We start from the raw sequence: 17,485 nt of genomic DNA, 5'->3' as shown, positions 1-17,485 counted from the left end.
GAACGCTGCAGATGATCTCAGACGCTTCGGATTGGAATGGGGGAGGCGGACACTCTGGGTTCTGCCAGACAGGAAGGAGGTGGTCCATTCCAGGGCTCTGTCACGGATCCCTACGGCGTGGAGGTGTGTGCGTAGTGTGCGGTGGCAGACGATGTCGAAGGCGGCGGAGAGGTCCAGGAGGATGAGGGCTGCGGTCTCACCATTGTCCAGCAGTTTTCTGATGGCATTGGTGGCAGCAATGAGGGCAGTCGGGGGGCAGTGGTTGCTGCGGAATCCTGGCTGGGAAGGGTCCCGGATTCTGTTTTGTTCGAGGTATCGGGTTAGCTGTCTGTTGACGATCTTCTCGGGAACGGCAGCAGAGATATGTTCGGGAACGGCAGCAGAGAGATGTTCCGGAAGTTCTTCAGGTCTTTAGGGTCAGCCTTTGGTTTTTTGAGTAGGGCTTTGATCTCGGCGTGTGTCCAGCTTTCTGGGAAGGTCGCAGTCTCGAGGGAGAGATTGATGACATTCAGCAGGTGGGGTGCGATGGAGCTGCTGGCTTTGTTGAAGATGTGGTGCGGAAATGGGTCTGATGGGGAGCCAGAGTGGATTGTGCTCATGGTCTTGATGGTGTCATCAATGCTAACGCTGGTCCAGGCTAGCAGGGGGTCGTGGTCGATGATGTGCAGAGAGACTGTTGTGTTGCTGTCTGTTGGTGCTGTCTGGGTGTTGAAGCTGTTGTGGATGTCAGCTATCTTGCGGTGGATCAGTCACACACCCGCACTGGACCTGCCCCACTAAACCTACGCATTGCGTGGGTGACGACGAAGCTATATGTCCAAGCTCTAAAGCGCTGCCTGGCGTGACATGGTTAAATCCGATGTACACAGCACATAGTAATGTTGTAAGGCCCGGGTCCTCATGCATAGATTATGACCACACGGACACATGCAGATAGTATGAGGAACTGGCTAAAGGCACAAGCACCCGGCCACTTTATTGGCTGGGTCACATGTACAGTGACGCCTGTGCTGGATGTTTGTGGTAAGTGTAAGCCAGCCCTCACGGAGTGGTTGGTGCTGGCAACAACTTAAACAGTGATCACTATTAAAACGGAAACGGAAAACACCAGCATTACATAAACAACTGCGAAGCAGCATGGTGGTAGCCAGAGCAAGCACAGAGGACACCCAATATGCAAACAGATGTGTCCGTGAGTTGCTGTGCACTGAGGTTGTGGCACTAGAGCTGAGCGTGCCCATGTGAATGAATTGTCTAGGATTGTGTCCCTTCGGGATATACCTGATGCAGCTGCAGTGGGGTGTGTTACAACTGCATCATCTTCCTCATCATCGCCCTAGGTCTCCCACACTGCCTGAGGGACATTGCTGCATAACCTCTCCACAGCACAAAACACAATCAGTAATGGTCTATGGGTTACAGTGCACTGAATTAGTGGCACCTGGAGTGCTGAGCAGGGTAACAGGCAGATGATGGTCTCCACGACAGGTGTGAGCAACTCTGTTAATCTGTCGGTACGACTGTTACGACTCTAGCAGTTGGCAGTTGGAGGTGGTCCTGGCGGTGGTGGTGTGTGCCTCCTGCAGTAATGTGACGTCCGGGCCGGTCAGGACTCGATTTGATGTGTGTGCCCTGGTGGGTCGCAGTGTAGACCAGAGGACAGCACAGGGCCACAGACGCATGGCGTTGATGACCCAGAGGCCATCGTCTCAGAGGCCATTCAATATCTCAGACGACAGGGTCCCTGACTTAAGCTGCACAGAGTTAGTTACCCCGGAAGCACAGCGGCCGGCACAGTCACACCGCCATGGGATGGTGACTTGTGGTGCACTGAGGTAGGGCCACATGGACTGAGCGGGTCTTCACCGATGTCTGAGGTGAATGTGGTGGAGGGTTGCAGGGGACAGTGGAAGGTGTCCTCCAGGTCATGATGCAAAGGGCAGAAGTCGTCCAGAAGCAGCAAATTGAGGAGTGGAATGCTACAGCCTCATTTCCATCACCAATTCGGTATCAGCTACATGAGGATGAAGACTACCCCCTAGTCCATAGACTCAGACGCCCCCAAAGTTCAACCAGAGAGTGTCCATGAATGTCGGGGAACAGACTTAATGGCACCGGGGCTGAGAGGGGATGCAGTCTGTGATGATGCCGGTACAATGATGTGAACTCGACCATTGCTAAATCAAGACTCAGTCCTGAATGTGTGATCTACTTGACCGCAGTGTAGGCCGCAGGCAGAGGTCAGCAGTGGCCCACAGCCATGTGTCGTTGGCTCGCAATGCACAGACTAAGTGATACCGGGGCAGTTGTCGGTAGTGTTCGATCACCTCTGAAATGATGATCCTATTCTCCTCCTGACTGACAGGCGTCATCCTCTTACACCTCTCCTTGCGTGCAATGCTATGTACTCTGCCATTGAAAAATCAAGACTCAGTTCTAAATATTTGACCTACTCGAGCACAGTGTGGCCCGAGGGCAGTTGTCAGCATGGGCCCACAAACACATTTAGTTGTAGTCCCAAAAACAGACTTGGTGGCACCACATCAAAGGGAGTACAGTGATATAAACTCAGCCATAAATAGTGATCTCTGCTATTGTGTAATCAAGACTCAGTACCAATTTTGTGACCTACTTGTCCGCTGTGTCAGCCAGTGGAGTACGTCAACAAGAAAGGAGTACTGTGGGCCTGTGTCACGGCTGCCGTGATGGTTCGAGGAGGCTTCCAGGTTTACGGCCCTCTGGCTTGGAGCGTGCACTGGCACGTGGTGGGCCCTCTTCGACACACGCCGGTGTCAGCAGGTGAGTATTGAGGACCTGGATGCGCAGGGACGGGCATGACTGGGTCAGGGACAAGCGGCATGGGGTGCAGCAGGCACACAGGATCGCAGGCAACACCGCTCACAGCGTTCATAGGAAAAGGAAGGTGCACTCCAATAAAGTCAGTTGTGCGGAAAGATTTTTTGAAAGTTCTTCTCTTTATTCGTGTTCATTCATTTCATAAAAACAGCACAGCCAACGCATTTCGTTCCCCTAGTGCCACGGGAACTTTGTCAGGGCTGTAATAATCATAATATACACAGACATAAATATACATATATAAAACATATATACACATAAATATACATATATAAAACATATATACACAAATGCAAAAATAACATTAGGCAGCACATTGCAAATACACCTCACATGACATATGTATAGACCCAAAGCAAAAGATTTTTATACACATATATACAAGACATACAAATAATTTACATTTAAATTATTAAAGCCAAAAGACAGGAAAAGTTCTCACATGTGACAAAAACTAATAATAGCTAAGCTATCAAGGAGAACATATTAATTACTCAAAAGTATAAAGCACAAAATCAGCACATTTGCTAAAAACATGCACTGTTGCAATGATATTATTACAGTGCTCAAATAGGTAAATAATACCAAAAGAGCAGATGAAAATAGTTAAACGTAGAAGAAGTAGAAATACAGGAGAAAGAAAAAAACGAAAATAGAAGAAGAAATAAGGTTCAAGTCCTGATACATGTATCAAAGGAATCATCCAATGGCATCTCACCTTACACAGAGAGCACTGAAATGGTAGTAATCTGAAACAGGTAAACGAGAGTCCTCACTAGAGTGCGTCACCAGGGTTAAGTTATCCCAGAAAATCACGGTCTAACATTCGTAAAATATCCAAAAATTAGTGTCACCAAAAATTCTTCTGAATAGAAGAATTGCCAATACTGTCATTTTCGAAAACAAGCAAACATATATTTTTTTTATATTAAAAATTGAGAAATCAAAAAACAATAAAGTTGGCATGAGAGCACATTAATTAGAAGCGGGTCAATGGGGTCCAAATGTATATACCTCGTAGCTAATCACAGAGTCAGCACAGATGATGCTTCTGAAGGTAGTTTCCTTATTAGCAGGTCAATAGCTACAATCTTCCTGTAAGGGGGTCCTCCTATATTTCAAAACAACCACAAGGTCAGTACTTGTTAAACGATGATGGTAAACTGAGCACAGTTGAGAGAAAAAGAAAAAGAAATTAATGACCCAAATGTCACACCACAGGGCAAAGTTACCCCTTAACAATATAGCACCAGCCTTGTTCAAGGTGCCTAAGAATAATTTCACTTCTTATCTCTGTAGTGTCTCACCTAACTTCTAATCCAAACTTAGACCAAAAACCCATAGGAAATATATTTGACGGAACACCATTATTTCCAAACTCCCGTATAGTGGTCCGATTTCACGTTCAGACTGTTAAGAGAAAATTTTGGGTATTGAAATTATGACACTGCATTAACATGCTCCATACCAAATAAGTTGCAACTTCAGATACACAAGACGATCATGCAATGAGCACCCACATCTAGTGACTTCTCACCTCCTTAAGAGCACTGTATTCAATTGAGGGTAGCAGGATTCAAGAATAAGTTACCACGATAGACGTGAATCATATCTACCAATGTAAAGGATATATATATTAGTGATCAATAGTGCAGCCTGAGCTCAGAAATGAAACCGCCCAAACATTCAAGTCTGATGTTTAGAGCGAAATTGCAATCTCCACCACCCACATCAAATAACGATGCTAAGGTCTTCCGTATCATAAGTATCATAACATCCCACCCAATGTTAGAAACAATCCAGAAGATCAGAGCACATCCAATCATACAACAAAATATATGAAAAGATCTAATATCACCTCAAACAATTTGTATGGCACAGTTACCTCTAAATGTTTGCCCAAAAAGCTCAGAGATTGTTAGAAACTCCCCTCACAATATTCGGCATCAAGAAAACTACTGCATCCCCGTTACCTAGCGATGCATATAAACAAAAGAGAAATTCCCATGATTAGTGAGACGTAATCAACCTTGCTCTGATTAAAAACACCCACACTTGGAACATACCTAAAATAGGGCACCATTCCAAGAAACGCGGACAGGAGGTGAAGGATGTATGCCACCCTCAGTGTGGCCCGACGTGCACCCTGTCAATGTTTCACCCGTAATGCTGATGAGGCACGTCCCCGGCACCTATTATTAAATATAGGACACAGTATCTATAAAAAATGCCATAAGGGGCCAAATAAGCCCCTACTCACTAGCCCATAGTCCCCCCATACCTGTGATAAGGCGCAGTCGTCCCATGCATCCGATTGCCAGCAAAGACGAAACTCGGCGTTCCGCGCCATTTTTAAGTTTCAATCAATTACATACGTCATTAAAAGAACGTCACGTGCACTCGAGATCAGTCCCAACCTCCCGAGTGTGTATCAGTGGACTAATGTGGTGGCCATCTTAAGATGGAGTTTACTGCTCGTAGTGTAATAGCAGACAAGGACTACTGGGATGTAGTTAAGAAATATATAATACAGAACGGTCCGTGAAAATACACACGGAGAACAGGATCTGTATATACGGTGTGTAATATCACCGTCATATAATCCCTCTTCTTTATAACTCAGTGAGGTAACACCGTAGTACCGTCATCGTTGTTTTTGTTTAGTTATTTAGCAAACGTATATCACAGCTATAAAGCAAGCACACAGTAGTACATTGTAGAAACATCTATATTAAAAGACGGAAACCCCTATCCCAATTGGATTTATTAAAGTTAATGACAGATTGAAACGGCAGAAGCGAACACGTAAAAGAATCTAAATATTATCGTTAGATGAGTAGAGGTGATTTTTGAGGCAACCCTGGCACCGACTGTCACATACCAGAAATGGCCATGACAAAAGACCCAAATTATTTGATAGCCTCCGTATATCTTAGAACGCGAATCGATGATAAAATTAAGTAACAGGACGATATAGGGAAGTCCGTGTATAATGTTTAGCATATGCTCTCATCATGAAAACATTGTGCATTGAAAAAAGACCGCAAATGTATATTGTGCGGGTACAAGTGTCACCCTCGTCAATTTGACTACGAACTGATTTTAAAGGACATGTGATTGTTATGGATAGGTGGAAGACACAGAAAAAATATATATTGAAACAAGAGAAGAGGGAGGGAAAGGTAAAATAATCAGAAGTGGGGTAAAGAAATTAGATTTTGATCAATGAAACATCATAAATTACAATGTGCTGTAAGTAACAGAGAAATGTTCTTTATATTTCTAAGCATCAACTCATGGCTCATAACTGAATATCAAAAGGGACAACAAGACAAAAACACTAATAATTGTCTATCCAATGTTAGTCAAACATGCAGAGTCTATGTGCCATCAGATACAGACACAGTTCACTTTCGATAACATTAGTGGCAAGGAACAGATGTGCAAGGTCATCAACCTAACCAAGGAAGTAATGGAGTTTCTTATCTATATTATGGCCCATCTGGGTGGCCTTCAAGCCACATATCCATTTAGCTTCCCTCTGCCTGACTGTTAACTCACGGTCACCAACCCTACTATCTTGTGGTACATGGTCAATTCCATGAAACCAGAACGATAAGTCTTCTGGGTGTGTGTCGCTGTAATGTACACTCACCGGATACCGGCTGTCTTTATTAAGAATGGCTCTGCAATGTTCTTGGATGCGGGCCTTTATTTGGGCACTGTACTGCCCAAATAAATGATATCACATTTGCAACCCAACACATTTATTACATGTGAAGTGTTGCAATTGATGTAGTTGTTAATCCTGTATTTTTTTGGGGGGTTATACATAAATTCCGTGATTTTGTTCAGGCCAAAAGGGCAAATGTTGCAAGACCCACAGGTAAAAAAAAAATGCGGTTTGGGTGGTAGCCATCTGTCACCTGGAGTTGTTACATGGCTGGTTGTCTCGTAATGACCTTCCTTTACGGTAGGTTACCAGTGGCCTATCTGACAAGGTATTCGACAGTCCAGGGATGTCCCTCAGAATATTCCAGTTCTTCAGAATCTTATAGACATTGCCGCTGTTCTGGTTATACTGTGTAATAAAACTAACAGTACGTTCTTTGTTCTTCTTGGGCGCTGTGTCCCTATGTTTAGTGCATAGCGTGTCTTCCCTTTTCAGTTTGTTGGCCCTCTGGATTGCCTTGTCAATTAGATTCCTATTGTAGCCCCTCTTCAGGAATATGTTCCTTGTTTCATTCAAATTCCTAACATATGTTTCTTCCTCGCTACAGTTTCTTCTCAGCCTGTGACTATGTTTTTTGCTGCTGTTATCACATGTAAACTGGTGATTTGGGCTGTTAGCACCAGCTTGTGTATGGGGTGATGAATTTACCACCACTTTAGCTGCGATAAAGTGCCGTTAACTTGGCGATAGTTCCTTGAGAATATGCCCCTATGTTGTTATGGATTCCCAGCAACCTTGTGCAAAATGTCTTGACAAAATCCTAAGAAGAGTACCTGAATAACAAACAAATTGTATCACAAAAAAACAAATGTGTTATCTGTGGCTATGCAGAGTGAGCAGAGACACACTAAAACGCAAAAACTAAGTGAGTATCAAAGTGGGCCCAGAAGGGAAATCACTACACTCCAATCCAGTTGCTCTTGTGTGCCAGGTGGCAGTCCTGAGGTCACCATACCTCCACCCAGTGCTTAATTTGTACAAAAAATAAGCACCAGAGCCCTAGTCAAGAGGCCACATCAGCTTGCACCACCCGTTGCCCCTGCCAGACTGCCAATGACAGCACCACCAACACACTACAAATAATCACACTCTGAAAAGTGTGACAGTTACAGACACCCAAAGCATTAAAAACGGCCTCGGTGGTAGGTATTAGTTATTTTTTTATTGTGTATTGAATTGATAAACAGCTGTTGTGCTCACCTCTAAATTCGAATGAAAGACTGTCATTAGTGCCGGATTTGACATTCGAGCCTTGTGAATCCTCCTGCGTTTATTATTCTTTAGAACTAGCAGGTTTCAGTTTGTTAATAAGTGTAGCCTGACGCTTGATCAGATTGATAACTTATCTTCTTTACCCATCAGACACTATGCTCTCAGGCCTTGCCAACTCAGCTCTGTGCTCCAGGTCAGTGGTAACTATGAATTAAATTGTTGTTTATCTGCTTATTTGTGCTGTGAAACCTGTAAATCAAATCAATAAAACGATTCAAACAAAAAATAAGTGCCCGGTATTGACAGTAAAGTGGAAACCTCTGACTCAAATTGAGCACTGCCTTCAAACCCCCCACCCCCTTCCAATGATGTGCAATAAACTGGGGTACTGCACCCTTGCATTGCTGGTTGCCATGATACTGTTGGTGTTCCACTTGTTCCTCGCATTAATTCAATGTTCATGAACATTTAGATTTGCAAACATCTGTGAGTAACATATACTTTTGTTAAAGCCATTGTGAATTCTGGATACGGTATTCATACTGTATTCTTTGTCCCTTCTTATTTCTTGTTTGGTGGGTTAGGCTGGCAGTATGATTTAACAGTCACTGGAAGGTGTTCACAATTGCTCTGCGCGTGGTTAATGTTCTTCACTAAATTTGTTAATCTTATATGGAAAGTTCTGACAATGCAACAATACTGTAGTTGAACTATTGTGTTAAGTATTTTGTAGTCTTGTGATTTGTGTATTTTGCATTTGATGTGAACAGTTTACCCTGTAAATATGATTTATACATTTAAAATATTAACAATTTTAGAGGACACCCAGCTGGATGTATATACTTTATTGTTGCTTTGATAGCTGTGCCCCACTGCACTTTGACGCTGACCACACATCCATCTTTGAGTTACGACAGTTTACCATTTAAACAAAGTATTTTTTCAGTGAATGAATGAGCATAGACAGTTAATAACGAGGCAAAACTTTGCAGGACACGTTCCTTTGGCCAAATATTACTTCAGCGCGTTTACAACCTCACTGATGACAATGTGTCACAACAAAAAACATGTACGCCGTTTTCGAAGAAGGCATGCTGTTCACAATTAAATATTGTTTGAAATAATCCAATTCCCCAAGTAAAAAATAACACATATATCTCCTGGGCATCGCAAAAAAACTAAAAGAACAGAGGGAGGTATTTTTGGCTCGGTGCACTGTTATTTCAATGTCAGGTAAGATTATCTTCCATTCGAATCTGTAAGTGAGAGAAAAACAAATACATACCAGAAGGCCCATTCTTGGCAGATGACAATGTTTGATATTTTAAAATTATTGAATTCCAAGCAGTGCAATGCAGGCATTATGATAAATCGTAAAGAGTGAACGATGGACCTTGAATATTTGCTCAGTTACATTGTCTAACTATATAAATATGTAACATTGTTGGCATTCTGTTTCTGATTTTTAAACGTTGATCGTTCTTATTGGATTTCCTGTTTTCTCTAAACAAATTCCATCTGGATTACCATTTCTGTTTTCCTTTAAATAATTAATGTATTTTTTCTTCACATCCTCATAAAATATGTATTCATTTTCAAAAAGGATCACATTGCTAGAAGATTTTCCTGTGCTTTTTTCCTTTCTTTAAGTAGTAGGACTCCGTCTATCCCTCGTTCTTGCTCTATCTTTTATACCAATAATATATCTATATGCAAGCCTCCAAATTTAAGGTGTCAAGGAACCACTGGGAAAAAATTCATAGGAATGCTCCCTATTCTAACTCTCTTGAAGCATATCTTTCCAGGCAACTGGATTAATGTAATTACGGCTATGCATGATTTTTCATGATGGATAGCATAGACCAGTTATTGACTCCACTAAAATGAATTAAACTGAGGTTAATGTGTGTGATTGTATAAAAGTGCAATACCCCCGTGTGATGTTATCTAACAATGATACAACCGATATAGTAATAGTGAAGGGCCCGGCTCCATTGCGACAGCACACTAAAGCAAGTCAGATTAAACTGCTCCCAGATTAGCTAATTTTTTTTTCAGGATTATAATAATCATCCTGGTATAAATTACATATACTTCCAAAACAGCAGGAAAACATATTTAAACATAACGTCAAAATCATGTGCATCAGTACACTGCACAATAGTAAAATCAAACAACATAACAGTGAACAAAAAACATTACATTAAGCATGTAGAGCTCGGACACAGTGAGGAAAGGGAAGAGGTGAGAGAGCAGTGGGAAAGAAGAATGAACAACTTCTTACTGGAGAGGGACTAGGGATGGTCTTTAGCAACAAGATGGGACAAAACTTCTCTAAGCAGACACAATAGATGGAAAGAGGGAGGGGTGAGGGAGAATAAAAGAGCGAAGGCTGGCTCGGAGCAAATAGGCGCATGAAGATCATGGACACAATGTGGGAAAGAGGGAGGAATGGGAGGTAGAAATGAAAAACAACACACAGGGGTGGGTGCAAAGTGGGGAAAGAGTGAGGAGTGTAAGGGAGTAATGGGGAACAACACACAGGTGTGGGAGACAGGGGTAGGCTTTAGTAGCAAAATGAGACATAAGAGGAGAAAGAGGAAAGGGAGAAATAGGCACTCCCATCGAGTGTTAAAGTGATATGCTTTATATGCTGAAGAAATGTGTCCCTGTTGTCATCACTGGAAGGATACAACTCAACTCAACCAATCAAAACAACTTAACACCAAAATCAGTGGCAGCTGCCAGGTATGGGGACTGGTGGGGTGAGCAAACCATGGAGTGGGGAGGGGGAGGGATAGAAGTAGAGGGCAGGAGGAAAGGAAAAAAGAACAAAATCAACTAACTGGCTTGCACTTCCTCGCTCTTCCTGATCTTCTTCCCCACTCCAGCATGGGCCCAGCCAACTCAACAAAGAAGGAGGGAGCCGGTCTGAAGCACTCTCAACTCTAGCACAAGAGATTTGGAGATTGGCAATCCCAAGTCAAATAGACATTTTAGCAATACACCTGCTAGGGAAGGACAATATACAAGCAGATAGACTGTGTAGGCAAACAATATTATCCCACGAGCGGGAACTTAATCAAACAGAAGTGCAAAGAATTTTCAACCAATGGGGGACACCACAAATAGACTTATTTGCAACACCCCACAATGCAAAATGCCAAAACTTTGCATCCAGGTGACCTTGCAACCAGTACTCAACCAATCAAAACAAGGTAACACCAAAATCAGTGGCAGCTGCCAGGCATGGGGACTGGTGGGATAAGCAAACCGTGGAGTGGGGAGGGGGAGGGATAGAAGTAGAGGGCAGGAGGAAAGGAAAAAAGAACAAAATCAACTATCTGGCTTGCACTTCCTTGCTTTTCCTGATCTTCTTCCCCACTCCAGCATGGGCCCAGCCAACTCCCTTTACCAATACTGGTGCTGCTCCTATGCTGTGAGATCAGCACCAGGATTGGAAGGAGCAGGTCTGCTGGACGTGCCTTTAGGCCCGTAAGTCTTGCTTGGTCTCCACTCAGCGGTCTAAGACAGCTAGGTGGATTGCTTCAAGGTGTGCATGTCACTTTGGCCTGCGTAAGAAAGCCAGCCAAAGTTCGTGAACACTTTGGAGCATCTAGTCAGCCACTGCTCCTGTCCTCCTCTGCCAATCAGCAGCAGAGGACCCCGCCCCTCCCCCTGTCTCTGGGATCAGGCTGCTGCTGTGCTGTGAGTGTGCATTTCAGAAAATGTAAATGGCAAAGAAATCCTTTTCATTGCCATTGTATTTTTCCTGTGATGCTCACAGCGGGGGTGGTGCTCCACCATCCAAGTGAACAAACCGCAGCTGACCAAAATATTCCAATGTGTGGGATAACAAGAACAGGGAGGAATGCTACTGACTCGAGAGCTGGCAACTGAACTAGACAAGAAATTCTGTGAATCGGTGAATCAAGAGCAAAAGTCAGATTCAAAGCTCACTGTGAGTATCTGTAAAGGGCGGATAGCAATTTGTTTCCCTTTCATTGCAAAACCACAATGAAAAGGAAATTTGTAAAAAAAAAAAAGTATACTTACATCAAGTTGCATCCTTACATGTTTGTAAGTCACACCTGTTTGATTTATTTGTACAAGTTTAAATAAAATCAGTAAACAAAATAACTGGAGTAAATTTATAGTTCTCACCCTATATTGAGCACTTTGGTAAAATTCACTTGTTTAAAGTTAGGTAATTTGGAAAATGTTTCTTTTTCTCTAAGAACCTTTTTCTTTTTGCCTTAATATTTGTCCACTAAGAGGGCTCTTCTTTCCTCTCTATGGTTGACTGTATGTTTGTGTGAGTAAGTGTGTGAGTAGCAGTATGGGTGACTGACTCTGTATGTGAGTGGCTGTTTGGGTTTATGAGTGGATGTGTTTGTATCTTTACGTCTGTATGATTGGATGTGTGAGTGACTATTTGTGAGTGAGTGGGTGCATGAGTGGCTGTACGGGTTGTGTGAGTGTCTGTAAGAGTGAGTGGATGTTTGAGAGGCTATATGAGTGAGAAGTGTGTGAGTACTTTACGGGTCTATGAACGGGTATGCAAGTGGTGGTGTGGGAGTGGATGTATGAGAGGTTGTATAGGGGTATGAGTGGTGTGTGAGCGTTTTTGTGAATATCATTTGAGATGGAATCATGTCATGAGTGATGAAATATGTGAGGTCATAAGCAGTGCATTCCATGGGACGGTTCAGTGACTTACCATCGAGGGACATAACATTGAATGCCCAAAATATCGACTCCAAAATATCAAAGTACAAAATATAAAATCCCCATCTACAAACAGGTAAGTTATAAAATATTGAAACCAAAAGATAGAATGTTAAGATATAGTTAACTAAAATATCGAATTTTTTAAATGTATCAAAAATATTATAAAATTAAATAAATATTAAAAACAAGTAAATAAAACATACTTAAAATAATGTAAAACAGCTTAAAATGTTAAAATAATAAATGTAATGTAAAAAAAGTAGAGAATGTGTTGTATAGATAATAGGTAACAATTACTATTCTCACTCCAGTGAGTGCAATAGTAGGGAAAGCGTTGGATAGCGTAGGGGTAAAAATTACTATTCCCACTCCAGTGAGTGCAACCGTAGGGAAAGCGTTGGCTAGCAAAGGGGTAAAAATTACTATTCCCACTCCAGTGAGTGCAAAAGTAGGGAAAACGTTGGATAGCATAGTGGTAAAAAGTACTACTCCCACTCCAATCAGTGCAACAATAGGAAAAGCGTTGGATAGCGGTAGGGTAAAAATTACTATTCCCACTCCAGAGAGTGCAACAGTAGGGAAAGCGTTGGATAGCGGAAGGGTAAAAATTACTATTCCCACTCCAACGAGTGCAAGAGTAGGGAAAGCGTTGGATAGTGGTGGGGGTAAAAATTTATATTCACACTCCAGAGAGTGCAACAGTAGGGAAAGTAATGATTTAATATTAAAATAAAAAACCATTAAATACCAATGCCAATCAAAAATTAATTACAAATAATTACCAATAAATACATAATTACCAATTAAAAAAATATATTACCAATTAATAAAAAATAATTACCAATTAATAATTAATTATCAATTAATTATCAATACATAAAAATAAAATAAATATTAACTTTATTACAATTACATTATTTCCCACCCTATTCCCCTATAAACCCACAACCCGCTCCAAATAAATAATACAATTAACATGACTATGAATTAATCAATTAATACAAATTAATCTCCAGTTAATACAAATTAATTACCAATTACTAAATAATTTTCAATCAATTAATTATCAATACATATAAATATAAATTAATATTTAATTTACTTTAATTAAATTACTTCCCACCCTATTCCCCTATAAACCCACAACCCGCTACGGAATTAAATTACGCAAAAGTTAAATTACATAACATTCATTACTTAAAAAAAATTAAACATGCATTACAAAATTAATAAATAATTGTAACACATATACTACCATACAAAACACTAAACAAATTCGATATTATGGAAATCGATATTTTAAATTCAGTATTATGGAAATCGATATTTCCTACCCCAAATTCGATATCCTGACTATATTTTGGTAATTCGATATTCTGTCCTATCGATATTTTAGAGTCGATATTCTGTCCATTCTATATTTTGGATTCTATATTTTGGTCGTTTACCACTTGGGACACAAGTTATTATTAGCTCAAGTAACTATAACTGCTGTATTTCACTGGTTTTGTCCAGGTGAAATCTGAGCCTAACCAGAACATTCCCGCAATCTTTGATTTTTTTCAGTAACTATCTAATGTATTTTTGTAAATTCTATTTCCTAAATTTAACACCCCTGTAACCTTTGTTTTTTCTAGTGTATGTCTATGTTTTAAAAACATTCTATATCCTAACTATAACATCCTTGTTACCTATGGTTTTTAAGTGATTTTCTAAGGTTTTTAAATTGTATTTCCCAACGGTAGCCTGTAACCTTTGAGAGTGAGTGTGTGAGTGAGTATATGAGTGTCTCAATGGGTGTGTGAGTTTATGAGTCTCTCAATGGGTATGTGAGTGTCTCTCTGGGTCTGAAGTAGCTGCATAAGTGTCTCACTGAGTGTGTGAGTGGGTGAATGGGTATCTGAGTAGGTCTGTGTGTGGGTTTGTGAGTGGTACCTTGGAACTGTGAGCGGGCATGTGAGTGGCTGTGTGGGTCTGTAAGTGAGTGTGTGAGTGCCTTTGTGGGTCTATCACTGGGACTGTGAGTGGCACTATGGGTATGTGAGTGCTTGTATGAGTGGCTGTGTGAGTCTGTGAGTGATTGTATCAGTGCCAGTGTATGTATGCGGGTAGCTGGGTGAGTGCTGCTATGGGCTTGTAAGTGGGTGTGTGAGTGGCTGTATGGGTCTGTGAGTGCATGTGTTTGAGTAGTTAAATGGATTTTGGACTTTTTGTACTCAGGGTATTTAAAAGGGAGATCCAAGCACTCTGCTTTTACAAGAAACATCAATAAAGAAATCACTCATCGCAGTCAACCAAGGTCAGATTTTGCTCTAATAGATTAACAATGTGGGCACTTCTAATGAGGATTCCAGATAATTTTTCAGCGTAGATTATTAGTGAAAATGTTTTTGCTTTGCCATCGTCAAGCCCAAGAAGTTAGGATCATTTCCATTTTACTCATGTTCAGGCCTTGGTGTAGTTTGCAGAGTTTTGCTATGCGGAACTCTGCGAAGTTACAAAAAACTCTGCGAAGTTCCGCGAGTGGCGGAGTGCAGTGCAAACTGCAGTTTGTGCTGGTATTCCTGCAGCTCCTGTAGAAAGTCTACCCGAGCAGCAGCTCATTCTTGTGAATTTACTGTTCACGATTACAAAGTTATTGTTCACGATTGCGAGTGGGGAAAACACTCTACTGCACATCGCGAAGCAGAGTTTTCTGCACTCCGCGAGCTCCGTGGAGTGCAGAAACTCTGCAAACTCCACAAACAGAGCAAAGTTTACTGCCCAGGCCTACTCCTTTGGAGCTTCATCTGGGACACCTGCTATGTTTATATTTGTAAGTGCTTCTCATTGAGGTTTATTTGATCTGAAATAAGCATCAAGGCCATATTGGAACCATAGTCTACAGTTTTGCAAAAAATATGTCTACCCAACTGCAATACTTTCTATTGGGAAATTAGTAAATGCTTTCCTATTGTATATTGTGCACTACAGTTGCAGAAGGGACTACCTATTTATACATTTCTCTGTGTCTCTCCTTGCCATTTGTTTCATTGAGTTATTAACAGAATTTTTTGCAAATAAAAGGTTATTTGTCATAAATTCATCACAAATTTGTCACATATATCAGCTTTTATGTTCTGGTCTCAATAAAAGTCAAGAATATTGTGTTTTCCTTAAAAAAGTGTAATATACACAATTTGGAATTAATATTTGACAACAGCTTGTTTCTAAGATAGTGTTTACACTTATATTTCTGTACTCAGTTTTAATGTAAAGCACTCTTAAATTGTATTTCACGTCTTGGTGATGACGCTGGTATTCGTGATGATTTCATCATTCTTGAAGATCATGTGACTATGTAACACAGAGATTTAACCGCTTTGCTGCGGCGCAACTTCCGCTGAGGCGGAATTTGACACGTGCGCAGAACGGACGCCCCCGGCCGTCCGACGCACACGCCCACCGTTGCGGGCTGTCCGACGAATCGAAGAGGCTAACTGAAGGAGACAGTTTTCATTACCCTTCAAAGGAAGTTGTTGAATATTTATCCCTTCTTGAATCTTCCAATTCATATCTGAATCATTCTTTTGAGCTGTCCTATACTACTAGTGCAGGTGTCTACTTAGGGCAATTGTTTCACACAAAATGGCAACAGAAGACTGTGACCAGTAGGAGGTGCCATAGGGACCAGAGGAGCAGGAGGAACATCAGGAAGACTCTGGTTAAGAAGGACTAGTCTCTAAAAGCCAAAGTATTGCATGGGATTTATTCACATTGGCATCAGGGGACTCCAAAACAGTTGCAAAATTAATCAAATGCAGCTTTGTGCAATAAGACCCTTTCAAAGGGCACCTCCAAAAATTATTCTTGTGGTATAAAAAGTACGTTGTACCACCTACCAAAAGATACATTTGAAGAGGGCACAGAAGATGAACGCTGGAGAAGGACCATCCACCTCCAGGGCTGCACCACCTTTTCCCAGAGAGAGAGTTTCAGTAAAAGTAGAGAGACAGCGGCCAGAAATTTCTCCCAGTTGATGTGTATCGGGACCTATTGTGTTGACTTAAAAACTATCCTAACAGCTGGTGAGCAGTCTGTAGACATAATTTTTTAGACAGCAAGGCAACATACCTGTACATTTCTTTTATATTTACTCCCATGTTTCCACTGTTGTCTGTCATTCAAATTTTTTCCCCCTTGTTGTCACTTTGTTTGGAAACAAGACAAAAATTCAGAATGTTAGAAAATCAAAACAAAACCACAGTTCCAGAAAAAAAGGTTTTTTATCAGAACTGTCATGGTTAAAAAAAGAAAAACTGTATCTCTCTGTATGTATAAAGAGAAGTGATTGTATAAGTGTGTGACTAAATGTGTTAGTGGCTACATGGGTGACTGATTGGAAATGTAAGTGTCTATATAGGTGAGTGACAGGCTGTATGAGTGAATGCCTGGATGGGATGAGTGCCTGTATTATTGTTAACTGGATAGATGAGTGCCTGTATTGATATGTGAGTAACTGTATGAGTGAGTATATGAGTGGGTTAATGAATGAGTGTGTGGGTGTATGACCCACTGTATGAGTGAGATAATGAGTGTGTAAGTGGTAGTAGCTGTGTTTGAGTAAGTGTGTGAGTGCTTGTGTGAGTGAGTGAGGTAGTGCGCGAAAGGATATATTGGTGGATGAGTGAATTAATGCATGACTGCCTCTATGAGTGAGTGTGTGACTGTATGAGCGGCTGCATACACAATTCAGTAGCTGTATGGATGAGTGAGTGGGTATGTAAGGGGCTCTATGTGTGAGTAAGTGAGTAGGTGCATTAGGGTTGTATGGGTGAGTAAGTAGGTGTGTAAATGACTCTAACAGTTAGTGAGAGGGTACGTGAGTAGAGTATGGGTGAATGAATGGGTATATCAGTGGTTGCATGGATGAGTGAGTGAGTGCATGAGTGGCATAAAGGTGAGTGAGTGGGT

This window comes from Lissotriton helveticus, chromosome 1_1 (genome assembly GCF_964261635.1).
Source record: "Lissotriton helveticus chromosome 1_1, aLisHel1.1, whole genome shotgun sequence".
Classification (NCBI taxonomy): Eukaryota; Metazoa; Chordata; class Amphibia; order Caudata; family Salamandridae; genus Lissotriton; species Lissotriton helveticus.
The sequence above is the reverse complement of the archived record's forward strand: the minus strand, read 5'-3'. Positions refer to the sequence as shown.